The sequence below is a fragment of the Pinus tabuliformis genome, chromosome 6 (genome assembly GCF_031772625.1).
Source record: "Pinus tabuliformis cultivar Carrire ecotype Pingquan chromosome 6, CPIR1, whole genome shotgun sequence".
Taxonomy (NCBI): domain Eukaryota; kingdom Viridiplantae; phylum Streptophyta; class Pinopsida; order Pinales; family Pinaceae; genus Pinus; species Pinus tabuliformis.
In genome coordinates this window covers 2,026,412,381-2,026,427,683 of record NC_142292.1, presented here as the reverse complement: position 1 = coordinate 2,026,427,683, position 15,303 = coordinate 2,026,412,381, and the positions used below count along the sequence as shown (strand labels likewise).

Genomic DNA, 15,303 nt, shown 5'->3' with positions numbered 1-15,303 from the left:
GCTCACTTCACTTTCCCCTTTGACAGTAAGAGAATCTAGACACAAGGTTACATTACGCACTTACCAGGCATACTCACCTCTCTTTCTTGAAGTTAAAAGCAAAACACTCTCATGTGTTGAATAGTAAGACCTAAGGCAAATATCTAAGATAATGGAAACCAGGCCATCGTATCCGATGGGACTCCTACACCAAATGGTGTGAGGTCTAATTGGGACTTCATACCAGGGAGATCCCCTGAATGTTGGCGAGCCTAGCACTGTCAACAATACCTTAAATAAAAACCCAATATTACATGTCAAAGCAGACTAGACTTACAACTCCGCCAAATCACTCATAGGTGGAGATACCAACACTTCATTATTTAGGCTAATACACAAAAAAAAAACCTAACTTTAATGGACTTGCACATCAGTTACATTATTCCCAGGAGCAGGAATTTCAGTGTTTTCCATGTTTCCTAGCTCGTTTCCTTCAGTGGTAAGCTTCCCTTCATTCTCATTGGAATTCCTATTTTTTGCCAAGTAGTATGGGTCTCCAAACACTTCACGAAGCACACCGATGGATTCGGATTTTGTGGGGAGTTCAATTTCATTCATCCTGGCAGACAGAACACCCTGGCCAATTCTCAAGCAATCCACCTTGGTTTGAATGAGTCTAAGTTTTTGGGACAACAACGCAAATTCAAGTGATGCGAACACTTGCCAACCATTAGTGTCAACTGCATTCTTATTCTTGGAACATATGCAATCTAATTGAATTACAATGAGGTATATTAACTCCCACATTATCTGTGCATTCAGAACCTTCTTGATGGTTGTTCTTTTTCCTGACCATATTACTCTTTTGACATTTCATATAGTTGCTGGTCATTTTGGTGATTATGGAATATATCAAAGTGAATTTTTCTCCATTGTAACATAATTCACCTTTGAAAAATTTCACATCTTGGTTTTCCATGTTCTCGGCATCAAGGTTGAAATGTCTTTTTACATGGTATAGTTCATTTTTTTCAAATTGAGCCATCAGTAGTCTTATCCTTTAGAAATTGGAGGAGTTTCTAGCTCTAGATTCTCCCTATACTTATGCATCTGGTTTGCAACCAACAATGAATATCTAAGCACCATTACATTGCATGTATTATTTTTTAGGGCCAATTCTAAACCTCTCCATCAGGCCAGGAATTAAGTTTGATTGTTAGTAAGTATATATGTTGGGTGTGGAGCCTAATTATATTCTTTATTTAGAGGTATCGCCACATTGGACCCCAGTTCATAATGTGGCAGCAATGACGCCCGTAAAATGTTGTAATTTTGTAGTCAATCTGGGTTTTTCATTAGGCAGAGATCTGACGATAGAAGTTATGTTTAATTTAGGGTTTTTTTTTTCCCTAGAAGGAAACCCCTCACTATATATGAAGGAATTGTATTGCGTCTATGTAGATATGTATTTTGAGTGAGAAAGAGAGAGGAGATTGTGTGAGAGCGAAGAGGGAATTACAACGGATCTGTTGTAGGTTGTATATCTTCATTTTTTTGGATAATATAAAAGGAAGGATTGACTGTTTCTCCGTGGATGTAGCCCAAATTGGGTGAACCACGTATATGTGTGTCTCTCTTGTTTTATGTGTTTTCTATGTTTATATTTTTGCAATATATTTTATGTGTTCTATTGCTCTGTAATATATAATTTTCTAACAATATCCAATCCCCACATGAATTTAAAATCCAATTGTTTGTTTGGGTTGTATAAAACCACTCTCGCTCCTGCCTCCCCTAAACATTTGTATATTTAAAAACACATGGAACAAGATTATTAACCATGGAGATTTACTCTAACTTTACCATGGAGATTCTTAACATAGTAAATAGGATTTATTATAATACCATGGGCCAATATCATGGCTTATCAATACTATATGCCCAAAAGTATATAACTCACTTCATATGACACTTGTTGATATGGTACTTTTTTTAAGCAATAAATTTAATTAAACAGTGAAAAATGACATAACTACTTTGGATATAAATCTTAACCTTTGATTTGTGCATACTACTATGAACATTCTATAATATTCCATGTAGGTAAAATCCCTACCATCCACCTAATAATTATTGATATATAAATTAAAATTCAGGAGGTTTTATTCCAAATTAGACATGCTTATCCACGTAATTAAAAATAATAAACAATATTTTATGCTTTTTTTTTGTTATGTATATACACAGTCCCATTTAATATGTGTGTTTAGTTTCATGTGCGATGGATTTGTGTAGAGTATTTAAAAATAGCGTAAAAAATATAGATATAGAGAGGCATTTGAGAAAATGGAAGTTTTGATGTTTTTACAGCCCAACCCACTAGATTTGTCATATCAAACCTAAATCTATAGCTTAGCATATGTTCAAATGGAGGTTCATAATATTCTTTTCCCCAATGTCCATGATATCATAGTTGATATTCATAATGCCCAATGCATATGATATTTATGTGCATGGCCATTGTTGAGGCAAATTAATTACCTATAATTTAATTGTGAACCCGGGGGTTTCGTAAAACTTGTGAAGCATGCGTGCATTGTATATGCTAGAAATTGACTTTAAATTTAGATCAATCTAACTACGAAACCCAATAACAACAAACCAAATTCACCTATTCTAATTCAACAATCAATTCAAAATAAATTATAGTACAATTATAGTGTAGCACGCGGAATTGAAATCTTAATCTATCACACTTGTAGGAATTGAAATCTTAATCTACCACGCTTCCAGGAATGAAATCTTAATCTACCACACTTGCAGGAATTTAAATTGCATGAATGAAATCTACTCTAAGGGATAATGTGTGCATTATCAAATCAGGATCCTATGAAATGAATAATCAAAACCACATGACATGAAATGAAAGCAAAAACAATCAACCTTTATGTGCTGCTTTCGAAAAACATATAAAGTGGTAATGATTGTTTAATCTATGAAAGGAAAGAAAGCAATCATTCTTAACCTCTCACACAGGAAAATATATGAAAGCAAATAAAAACAATCACTCTTAACCTCTCACACAGGAAAAAATATGAAAGAAATAAATATTAATCTATGAAAGAAATAAATCTTAATCTATGAAAAAAATAAACCTCACACATTGTAGGTGGTCAATCCAAAAGTATGAGAGATGGCAAGTTGAGAGGCTCCCAATGCAAGCATTACTAGAAAGAGGTGAACATCACGCATGAGCATGGTGCTAAATCTAAATTCCATTCATGAATAATCTTAACTTGGACATCCAAGTATCTCTAACTATAGATTCCTTTGAAAGGAGAAGGCTCTCCTATTTATACAATAACATAAGAAGTTACCTCATTAATGGAGGTCCATTATTCTCTCCCTAAATACCTAGAAAATATCATAGAGTTACAACTCAAATAGGTAATCATGAGATGCATATAGAGTTACAACTCAAATAGGTAATGATGAGACACATATCCTCTTTGACCTTTATCCAAATTTTCTTCCATATCTTGAAGGGAATTCGAATTTGAGCATTGGAGGCCACATAAGGGTGCCTTGGAAGCTTCCAAATGACCTACACATGTCATGAAACTCAAGCCACTTTTAAGTATTAGCAAGTATATGTCAATTTTCTAAGTTTTAACCATAAATTCACTTAAAATACTAGAAATCATTAGCTTTTCGAAAACACAAATGGAACCCATATAATTATGAACATGGAGGTGAATGAAAGGTTATATGGTCATGGAGTTGTGACATGTGAGTGAAATGGTGGAGATAAAGGTGAAAGTGGATGATATTTTGAATATATTCTAGAGGTTCTACATAACCCCCAACTGATGTTATTGCATGTCCTCATGAAATCTACTACATTACATAATCATGTTTTTCTTTTGAATGAGCTTGACTTATATCAATCGTCCTTAAACTTTTCATTTGACAATTTCATTTCTTTTCACAAAAGTATTCCTTGTCATACATTGAATTGCAACATCTTTGGTTGGTTTTTGTGTGACAACCAAATCTTAATTTGCATTGGTTCTTGTGTATCAATACATTGTTTCTTTTTGTTGCAGAAAGATTCATTGAACATATTTAAGAATGCATCTTTGAATCAACCATATAAATATGCTCATCCTTTAGGCATTTATTTGCAAATCACATAACTTTTCAACCATAATGCAATCATATTGATTAGGATAAGCATGTTAGGATGAAATGAAGTGAAATGGAATGAAGTGATATGGATGTCATAATAAATGGATGTCCCTTCTCCCACCAACTAAAGGTGTTTACGATTTGATTTTTTTTCAAATGAGAAAGGAAATATGGTGAAGTATTCTCCAAAAAATATAATTTCAGTATTCAAGGAATTCTATGATTAAAAGCTAGAAAAGAACATACCTCTATTTACCTAGGAAGTGGACAAACTGTGCATATGTAGAGAAGTTATAGCTACTATTGGATCATGGAATAGAATGTAGAATTTCATCTGCTTCTTGGTTGCATAAATGGTGGATGAGGTGGTGAAAGTGGATTCTTTATTTCTGCTGCTAAATTTGTTGTATCTGCTACAAAATGTTGAAATGATATAGTCTTCACCTGCTACAAAACTTGATGGTACAAATCTAATCATGCGAATAAATGTGTTGTTTTCGAGCACGAAGAGAAGTCATTGCATTACCGGCCATTAATGAATGTTGTTAACCAATGCGAGGCAAACTCGCCATTAATGTCAATGAGTGCCAAGGTACCCAAGTACATATTGCAAAGTCTGAATAGATGAGCTGATGTCGTGCCACTTTCAAGATCCAACGATTAAGGGACATTGATGTATTTCCATGATTGTTGGTGAGAGAACTTATCATTGATGCATACAAGCCTCAAGGTATTAATAAGAACTCTAGCCTTGAACCTAGATAATGTGATGATGTCGATAAGCCAAGACTTGTTAGAAGGGAGGCATTAATGAATCCCCCATCATCTAACGCGAGTATGGAATAATGATTATGCAAGGCCTATGGATGGAAAAATTGCAACAAGAAGGATTTAGTGAATGGAAAGGAAAATGACAAGAGGGAAAGAAAAAGGACAAATTAGCATGTAAGTGAGCTGAATGTCTCTATTAATGGGTTAATGAATGAAAATTATGGAAAATGTAAGTGGAAAACATGCGACTCTTGCAAGGAAAATGGTGACGATGATGTTTAGCAAAAAATGCTTGGATATCTTGTGAGTTTGGAGAGGGAAAATGATGGCATTTTTGAATGATAGAAATGGATTTTAATTTATTCATCTCACTTGAATTGGTCATAGAAAACCAATCATGCATAATTGGCTTCATTCAATTCTCTGATTGCCTTGGAACCTAAAAATAAACATGGCACTAACATTGCAACAAACGTAAGTGTATTCAAAGAGAAGTGATCAATTTATTTTTGATACATACATTAGTAAAATAGGTTTAAGGTGTGTCTTTTCTTAAAATTATCATGGTTAGTCCAATTTCACAATTCACTAGTAAAAAATGGCTAATTAATTGCTTAAAAAATGACTAAAATTTGCATATAAACGACCATTTTTCAGTCGGTGACCAATAGTAGCTAATTTACAATATCTTATAGCGTGACTAACTTTTAGTCATATTTATCTTAGTCATTAATTGGTTGTCTCAATTTTATCATTTAGTAGTATATTTAGTCATAAGTTTAGTCATTAATTTCCACAATTAATGACCAAATACACAACAAAATATTATACTACATGATCACCTGAAAAAACCAATTAATGACCAAAGAAATATGACCAAAATGTTGGTCACGTTATAAGATACTGTAAATTAGCTACTAATAGTCATATATATGCAAATTTTAGTCATCGTTGGAAACCAATTAATGACCAAAAAAATATGACTAAATTTTGGTCGTGTTATAAGATACTGTAAATTAGTTACTAATAGTCGTATATATGCAAAATTTAGTCATCATTTATAATCACAAATTTATCATTTACAATAGTCATTTATCTTTTTTTAGTAGTTCCATATTCATCATATAAACGACTGATTTAGTAGTTTATATTCATTTCATTTACTTTCATTAATAATCATTATAAATGACTAATTTAGTCATCGTATATTCATTTTATTTGTGTTCATCATTAGTCAATATAAACTACTAATTTAGTATTTTTAGATTGATTTTATATGTTCATTATTAATCAACATAAATTATTTAGTATTATTTTGTGACTAAATTTAAAAAAAAAAAAATGTCATACAATGTGCATGTTCATCTAATATGAAAACGCAAAATTACATATGTTAATTACAACACTAAATAATATCAAGTACAACTATAAATAACTTCAACCACAAATTATATTATATGAAATTTCAAGTATTACAATATGAGTTTCCAACTTAATATTGGTTGAACTAGAATTTACAAATGAAATATTGTTTCATCACTTCAAAACATTATCATTGTTTTTCCAAAGCATTGCAGATGAATTCACCAACTCTAAAGGCTTGACCATTAGTCTGTATGTGTGTGTCTCATGCAGGATATTGGCTTTGAGGGTATCACTAGACTGGTTCTCTTCTTTCTCTCTTTTTGTATTTGTCGCTCCAGTGTTATTAGTCTCCTCTTTCTTCAATTCCTACTTCGATATCATGCAAGAAGGGTCATACTCTTGTTTTCTTCCATATTCCATAGCTCCAATGACTGCAATCAAACATAATAAATATTAACAAATCACATATCTCAATCACAACATCTATCATTACCAACTCTTACAAGGAAAAATCTCACATTAAATAAGTAATAGTTTTGAAGTCAAATATTGAATGTTACTAACCTGATAGCATCCAATTACCAAAAGTTACCAACTCTTACAAGGAAAAAAACCCATATTAAATAAGTAATATTTTTTAAGTCAAATACCAAATGTGACTACTTGATAGCATCCAATTACCAAAACTTTTGGATAGCTTGGATGAAAGCCACATGAATGGAATTTATTTCCACTACAGCTCAGTTCATGTACACATTTACCACCTTTTCTAGCATGAAAAACCACACCCTGACATAATCCTCACTTACAGCTACAAAATATTCTCCACTTGTATCTCAACAAACTGAGTGTACAGGCTTTGTATGCCTCTGAAATAATAAATATATTAAAGATACCAATCATTTCCAAGCATTTCTTTATCTAAATCTGATAAATGTTTACAACCACTGAAGATATTTCTAGAAAATATTTAAAAAATTAGAAGATATGGGCATCACATGTGGAAACTGTAGATACCTTAAGTAAACCAATTTAAGCAAAACTAAGAGAATCAACAAACTTTGAAGCTTCATCCAATATTACTTAAAATTTTAGTGTACATAACAAAAGAATGAATGTGAATGCAAGATAACACAAAACATACCTGTAAAGAATGCAAATTGTACCTCCACCTGGGAAAAGGAATTTCTCCCCTTCTTTCCTCAACCAATGTTGATTTGGTTTTCCATTATTGATCCATTCATTGACTGATCTATAATGCTAAGTGATGAATTCACCCTCTAGATTCAATATACCTTTACACATATGCACACCATAAGTGTTTTGATACATCACCCCCATGCTAATTAGTTACTAAAAATGTGTTAGAAAAATTAATATGATAGAGAAATGCAAGACATATAATATGCGGAAAAACACAAACACATAAAACCAGAGAGACACAGATATACATGGTTCACCCAGTTTGGGTTACGTCCACCTCAAATAGCCAGTACTTCCTTTCTATTATCTAGCAAAATGAAGAGACACAACCTACAAAAGATCCGCTGTAATATCCTCTGTTTTCTCTCACAGTCTCACCTCTCTGTTTCTTGCTTTGAGAATACACATCTTTTACATAGCCTCAATACAATACCCTCATACAAAGATAGGGGTTTCCTTCTAGGGAAAAAAGCCCTAAACTAAACATAAATTCTACCGTTAGATCATTCGCCTAATGAACGGCCCAGATTGACTAGAAATTACTATACTTTTACAAAGAAATTTTACATCTTTTTTTAGCTTCGGGGGTGCTGCCACTGAAACCCCCACCGAGGGACCGCTGGCCCGCAGACCCCCCAACTGGGGGGGATTATCCCCCTCGGACCCCTGCGAGGGGCACAAGTCCCCCCCGCACCCCCCTCGCGTGGAGGGGTGTACAATCTTCCTGGTGTATACATCTGGCTAAAACAAAGACCTCTAAATAATCATGCTCCACGCCCAACAATCTCCCACTTGGAGAATGATTGTAGCAACTCCACTGCTGCTTCATTTGCTGGAAAATGACTCCTCTTTGGACCTAGCTATTTCTCATCTTAATCATCATCCTTGAAGACCATTTGAAACTGAGCATATTCTCAGTTTCTCCCTGGTTACAACTTTTGTTAGCATATCTACAGGATTCTGGCTAGTGTGTATCTTTTCCAGCTTCAACTCTCCATCTTCCAACACTAATTGTATGAAATGGTACTTGAGCTGTACGTGTTTAGTCTTGGAATGAAATCCTGAGTTCTTTACAAGATGAATGGCACTTTGGTTGTCACTGTATAACATGCCCATATCATGCTTCTTACCCAATTCATCCATAAACCTTTGTAGCCAAATCATTTCTTTACTAGCCTCTATAGTAGCGACATACTCTGCTTCTGTTGTTGAAAGTGCAACAACACTTTGGATTTTTGAAACCCAACTGACAGTTGTTCCACCTATAGTAAATACATATCCTATAGTGCTCCTCCTATTATCTCTATCACCTGCCATATCTGCATCAACATATCCCTGTAGAGAAATGTTTGAACCACCAAAGCATAATGCTTGATTTGTGGTACCTCTCAAATATCTGAGAATCCATTTCAATGCCATCCAATGTTCTTTTCCTAGATTTTTCATGTACCTGCTTACAATTTCAACTGCATGTGCAATATCAGGCCTTGTGCAAACCATTTCATACATTAAGCTTCCAACTGTTGATGCATATGGAACTCTAGACATATAATCCATGTCTTCATGGGTCTTTGGGCACATCTCCTTACTAAGTTTTAAATGGCTAGAAAAAGGTATACTAACTGGTTTTGCATTGTGCATATTAAATATTTTCAACACCTTTTGTATGTACTCATTCTGAGACAATGTTAATTTGTGATTTTTCCTATCTCTAGTTATTCTCGTACCAAGGATTTGTTTTGCAACTCCCATATCCTTCATTGCAAATGAATTTGCCAATTTTCTTTTGAGCACATTTATTTCCTGCATGTTAGACCCTGAAACAAGCATGTCATCTACATACAATAACAATATAATATAGTTTCCATCATTTTGCTTTTTCAGATAAACATAATGATCAGAGTGACATCTTGTTGGGTGTGGAGCCTAATTATCTTCTGTATTCAAAGGTTTCAGCTGGATGTACACCCCAGGAAGACTGTACACCCCTTGATGCTAGGGGGTGCTAGGGGGGACTTGTCCCCCCCGTGAGGGTTTGAGGGGTTAATCCCCCCCAGCTAGGGGGTCCGAGGGCTAGCGGTCCCTCGGCGAGGGTTCAGGGGCAGCGCCCCCGAAGCTAAAAATAGATGTAAAATTGCCTTGTAAAAGTATAGTAATTTCTAGTCAATCTGGGCCGTTCATTAGGTGAATGATCTACCAGTAGAAGTTATGTTTAATTTAGGGTTTTTTGCCCTAGAAGGCAACCCCTCGCTATATATGAGAGAATTGTATTGCGTCTATGTATATCTGTATTCGGAGTGAAGAAAAGAGAGGATATTGAGAGCGAAGAGGGAGTTACAGCGGATTTGCTGTAGGTTGTATCTCTTTAGTTTACTGGATAATATAATAAAAGAAGGACTGGCTATTTTCTCCGTGGACATAGCCCAAACTAGGTGAACCACGTATATCTGTGTCTCTCTTGTTTTATGCATTTTCTGTTTTTATATTTCTACAATATTTTGTGTGTTCCATTGCTCTGTAATATATAATTTTCTAACACATCTAGTATAACCTTGTTTAGACATAAACTTGTCAAATTTTGGATACCACTACCTTGGAGCCTATTTTAAGCCATACAAGCTCTTCTTCAACCTGCACACTAGTTTCTCCTTCCCTTTTACCTCATATCCTTGTGGCTGCTGCATATATATATCTTCCTCCAAATCCCCATGGAGAAAGGTTGTCTTTACATCTAACTGCTCAAGATGCAAATCTTCAATTGCTACTAGACTTAAAATAGTTCTGATTGAAGTCATTTTAACAACATGAGAAAATATTTCATCAAAATCAATACCTTTCTTCTATGCAAACCCCTTCACCACAAGTCTAGCTTTGTACCTTTATTTTCCTCCATCTTCTTCCTTTAGCCTATAAACCCATTTATTCTGCAATGTAGTTTTACCTGCAGGCAACCTGACTAAGTCCCAAGTCTGGTTATTCATTAAGGAGTCCATCTCTTCTTCCATGGCTAGCTCCCACTTCATCCTGCTTTCAACCTGCATTGCTTCTTCATAACATTCGTGTTCACTAGAATTAGTCAACAATAAATAATATAATGAAGGTGAGTATCGTTCATGGGGTATACTTATCCTAGTAGATCTTCTAACACCACTTTCAGGTGTTTGGGGTGCATGTTGCTGTTGTTGTGGTTGTTGACAATTATTATTTTGAGGCACCTTTACTTTTTCGGTGATCTCATCAAGAACTGTGTATTCCTTGTTTTCTTTTTCCTGTTTCTTTTCCTGCAATTGATTCTTATACAAGACCTTTTCATTGAATATTACATCTCTTCTCCTAATGATTTTGTGATTTTCATAATCATATAAGCGATAACCAAAATCATTAATGCCATATCCAATAAAGGTACATTTCTTTGATTTTGCCTCAAGCTTTGTTCTATTTTCTTTATTAATATGGACAAAGGCCTCACAACCAAAAGACTTTAAAAAGAGTAGTTTACCTTTTTACCTATCCATGCTTCCTCTGGAACAACACCATCCAAGGAACTTGAAGGCCCTCTATTTATTAGATAAAAAATAGTATCTACAACATCTACCCAAATTATAAAGGCAATCCTGCATGCAATCTCATGCACCTTGCATGCTCCATGATTGTTTTGTTCATCCTTTCTGAGACACCATTTTCTTGTGGTGTTCTTGGAACTGTCTTCTCTCTGCAAATTCCATGCTATGAATAGTACCTATGAAACTCTTTGCTACAATATTCACCTCCATTGTCTGATCTGAGACACTTAAATTTCTTTCCTGTCTCAATCTCAACCAAAGCTTTCCATATCTTGAAAGTATCAAATACATCAGATTTATTCTGAATACAATAAATCCAAGTTTTTCTAGTTGCATCATTAATAAAGGTAACATAATAACGAGAGCCACCGAGAGATGATACCTAAGCAGGTCCCCATATATCTGTATGCACAAGCTCTAATTTTTCGCTCTTCTTTTCTTTCCCAACTTTGAGAAATCTAACTCTCTTCTGTTTGCCATAAATGCAATTCTCACAGAAGTCCAAATCAACATTCTTCAAACCCGACAACAAATTCCTTGAGTGAAGAATCTTCATCCCCTTCTCACTCATGTGTCCGAGCCTATGATGCCATAATGCTGCATCTGCTCCTTTGGAAATTAAAGCATTAACAAAGTGTTAAGAAATGTATTGCATAACATAAATAATTACTGAGAGGAATAAATATAAAAAATAACCAGCAACAAGAATAAACACATAAACACAAATGATTATCCGGGTAAACCCCAAATCCGGGGAAAAACCCAACCTAATAAGATCTCATTAGCATTGGCCAAAACCCTGTCCAATCCAACCAAGTGAGCCTTCACCGCTCACCTCCAGGTCTTGCATTACAATGAAGTCCTTCCAGCCTTTTATAAGCTCCATTACATATAATACCACGGGAAAAATACTATGGGTGCACAATACCATGTGCCCCAAAACCATCATTGTTTAACCTGGTCAACTTTGACTCTATCCTGAGTCAAGTTTACCTAACAATTCCCCCCTTAAAATTGACTTGGGGTTCCTTGACCAACTCCAGCCAAACCTGCTAAGTGAGACAATCCCGCTAACTCTAGCTCTTACCCCCCTCAGAGTTTTTACTCGGGGTATTGTTAACCCGACATCCCTCCTATCACCTAGGTCTAACCCAAACTTTACCGGTGATCACCGAGGGGTACACATGCCTTACCAGGTTTTACAGTAGTATGCCCATTTACATGCAATAATTTTGACTTCATTAATTTTGTTTTTTTGTTTATTGCTACTGCGATTCTGATCCATCCTCTCTCAATTTGATTTGCTCAAAAATTTCTATCAAACCGCTCCAACTGCGGGCCCGATGAGAACCTCGTAGATTCCAGCATCGGTGGCCTCACGTAACAGAAAGCGAACAATTTTTGAAGCCGCATGAACAATTTTCTTCTGCTGACCTTCTTTAAATGGCCGCATGAATCCCAAACAATTCCTCAACGTGTTCCAAACTGATAAATATCTTAAATGCACTGCAATCCCTGGCAGTTATGGCACTATCTTCCACACATTCTCCTCAAGGTTCTTCCGCGTATGATTGTTCCACCATTATTTTCAGACCCAGATCTGTAAAAAGGCTGCATTGATCTCATCAGGCACTATAAACCCCTGGCATCAAAGAATCCCTTTGAAGCCAATATATGGCTCTAATATTAGTTGTTAGGAAATTTACTGCATAACATAAATAATTACTGAGAGGAATAAATATAAAAAAATAACTAACAACAAGCATAAGCACATAAACACAAATGTTTTTCCGGGAAAAGCCCAACCTAATAAGATCTCATTAGCATTGGCCAAAACCCTGGCCAATCCGACCAAGTGAGCCTTCACCGCTCACCTCTAGGTCTTGCATTACAATGAAGTCCTTCCAGCCTTTTATAAGCTCCATTACATATAATACCACGGGCAGAATACTATGGGTGCACAATACCATGTGCCCCAAAACCATCACTGTTTAACTTGGTCAACTTTGACTCTATCCTAAGTCAAGTTTACCTAACACAAAGTTATAAATACCATTTCATAAATACAATGTACCAACCTTTTTGCCTTTTTCTCTTACCAGGTCTCCTTTGGTGACCTTCCAAGTTTTATCTGTGAAATTTGTCACACAACCTTCACCGCCTAACTGCCCTGTTGAAATCAGTTTTTTATTTAGATCTGGAACATGCCTTACCTCCTTTCATAGCCATTGGTTTCCATTCTGCTGTTTTACAACAACCTTACCCATTCCAACAATTTCACAGGGTTTATCATCACCCAAACAAACTTGTCCAAAATCTCCTTGAACATAGTCATGAAAATATTTCTTATCAGGTGTGGCATGGAATGAGGCCCCTAAATCTACCACTCAGGAATCAGTAATATTTTTGAAAGAAAGAATCAAAGCATCTTGTAACACCTCACCTGTCACATTTGCTTCAAGATTATTTTCTTGTTGTGCATCTCCTTCTTTTCCCTTCCGAGATCTACAGTCTTTCTTTGGGTGTCCTTTCTTTCGACATTTCCAGGAAACTATCCCCGATCTGGACTTAGATCTGGCTATCCTTGATTTACTGCGATATCCTAAGCTCTTTCCTCTTTCCATTCTTCTTCCCATAGACTCTACACTCAAAGCATTACCCAATGTCTCACCAGAGCTTTTCCGTCACATTTCCTCACTAAGGATAGCACCGACAACATCATCAAACTTTAAAGTACTAAATCCAGAAACAGAGTTACTAATGGCCATTACTAAACCATTCCAACTTTCTGGCAATGAGCACAAGAATAATAAAGCCCTAACTTCATCATCAAAGTTTACCCCTATATAACTTAAGTGACTTGTAACTGTATTAAAATCATTTAAATGGTCTGCCACAGATCCACCTTCCGACATTTTCATATTAAATAACCGTTTCATAAGAAATACCTTGTTTGAGGCTGAGGGTTTTTCATATAGTTTCGCCAATGCCTGAATCAAACCCTCTGTTGTTGTTTCCTTCGAAATTTTGAAGGCGACCAACACTGTGAGGCACAACTGTACTATTCCAAGTGCCTTTCTATCGAGAATGTTCCATTCTACATCTGTCATATCCGTTGGCTTCTTTGCTTTTCCGCTCAATGGTAGGTACAGATCTTTCTAATACAGATAATCTTCCATCTGCATCTTCCACAGCGGGAAGTTTTGGCCATTAAATTTCTCGACCCTAAACTTACCATCTTCCGCCATTTCTCCCACTCGAATGAGGAACCCTTCTTTCATGCGATTTTATCAGCCAAATAGACCTTCGGCTCTGATACTAGTTGTTAGAAAAATTAATATGATAGAGAAATGAAAGACATATAATATGAAGAAAAACACGAACACATAAAACCAGAGAGACACAGATATACGTGGTTCACCCAGTTTGGGCTACGTCCACCTCGAACAGCCAGTCCTTCCTTTCTATTACCCAGCAAAATGAAGAGACACAACCTATAGCAGATCCGTTGTAATATCCTCTGTTTTCTCTCACAGTCTCACCTCTCTGTTTCTCGCTCTAAGAATACACATCTATTACACAGCCTCAATACAATACCCTCATACAAAGAGATGGGTTGCCTTCTAGGTAAAAAAACCATAAACTAAACATAAATTCTACCGTTAGATCACCTGCCTAATGAATGGCCCAGATTGACTAGAAATTACTATACTTTTACAAGGAAATTTTACATATGTTTCTAGCTTTGGGGGCGTTGCCCCCGAAACCCCCGCCAGAGGGCACTGGCCCCTGGACCCCCCAGCAGGGGGGGGTGGATTAGCCCCATAGATCCCCGCGAGGGGGACAAGGCCCCCTGCACCCCCTCGCCCCCCCACGTGGAGGGGTGTACAATCTTCATAGGGTATACATCCGGCTGAAACAAAGACCTCTAAATAATCATACTCCACACCCAAAAAAATGTGGGAAAGATGGCGCACTATAAAAATAAGTTATTCATGATGTTAGAGTAATGTTCTAAGTGATGAATGCACCATCTAGATTCAATATACCTTTACACATATGCACACCATAAGTGTTTTGATACATCACCCCCACGCTAATTAGTTACTAAAAACGTGGGAAAGATGGCGCACTGTCAAACCAAGTTAGTCCTGATGTTAGAGTAATGCATGAATCAATATTGAATGGTTGGAAAAAACAATTTGTATGATTTCAATAATTTTCTTACACCCAC

At 35.9% G+C, this 15,303-nt stretch overlaps 1 pseudogene; it reads right to left on the bottom strand.

Annotated features, from left to right (window-relative positions):
• Positions 1–393: 393 nt before the first annotated feature.
• LOC149267383 (RNA polymerase II C-terminal domain phosphatase-like 3) overlaps positions 394–15,303 on the bottom strand; it is a 167,305-nt pseudogene continuing 152,395 nt past the window's right edge.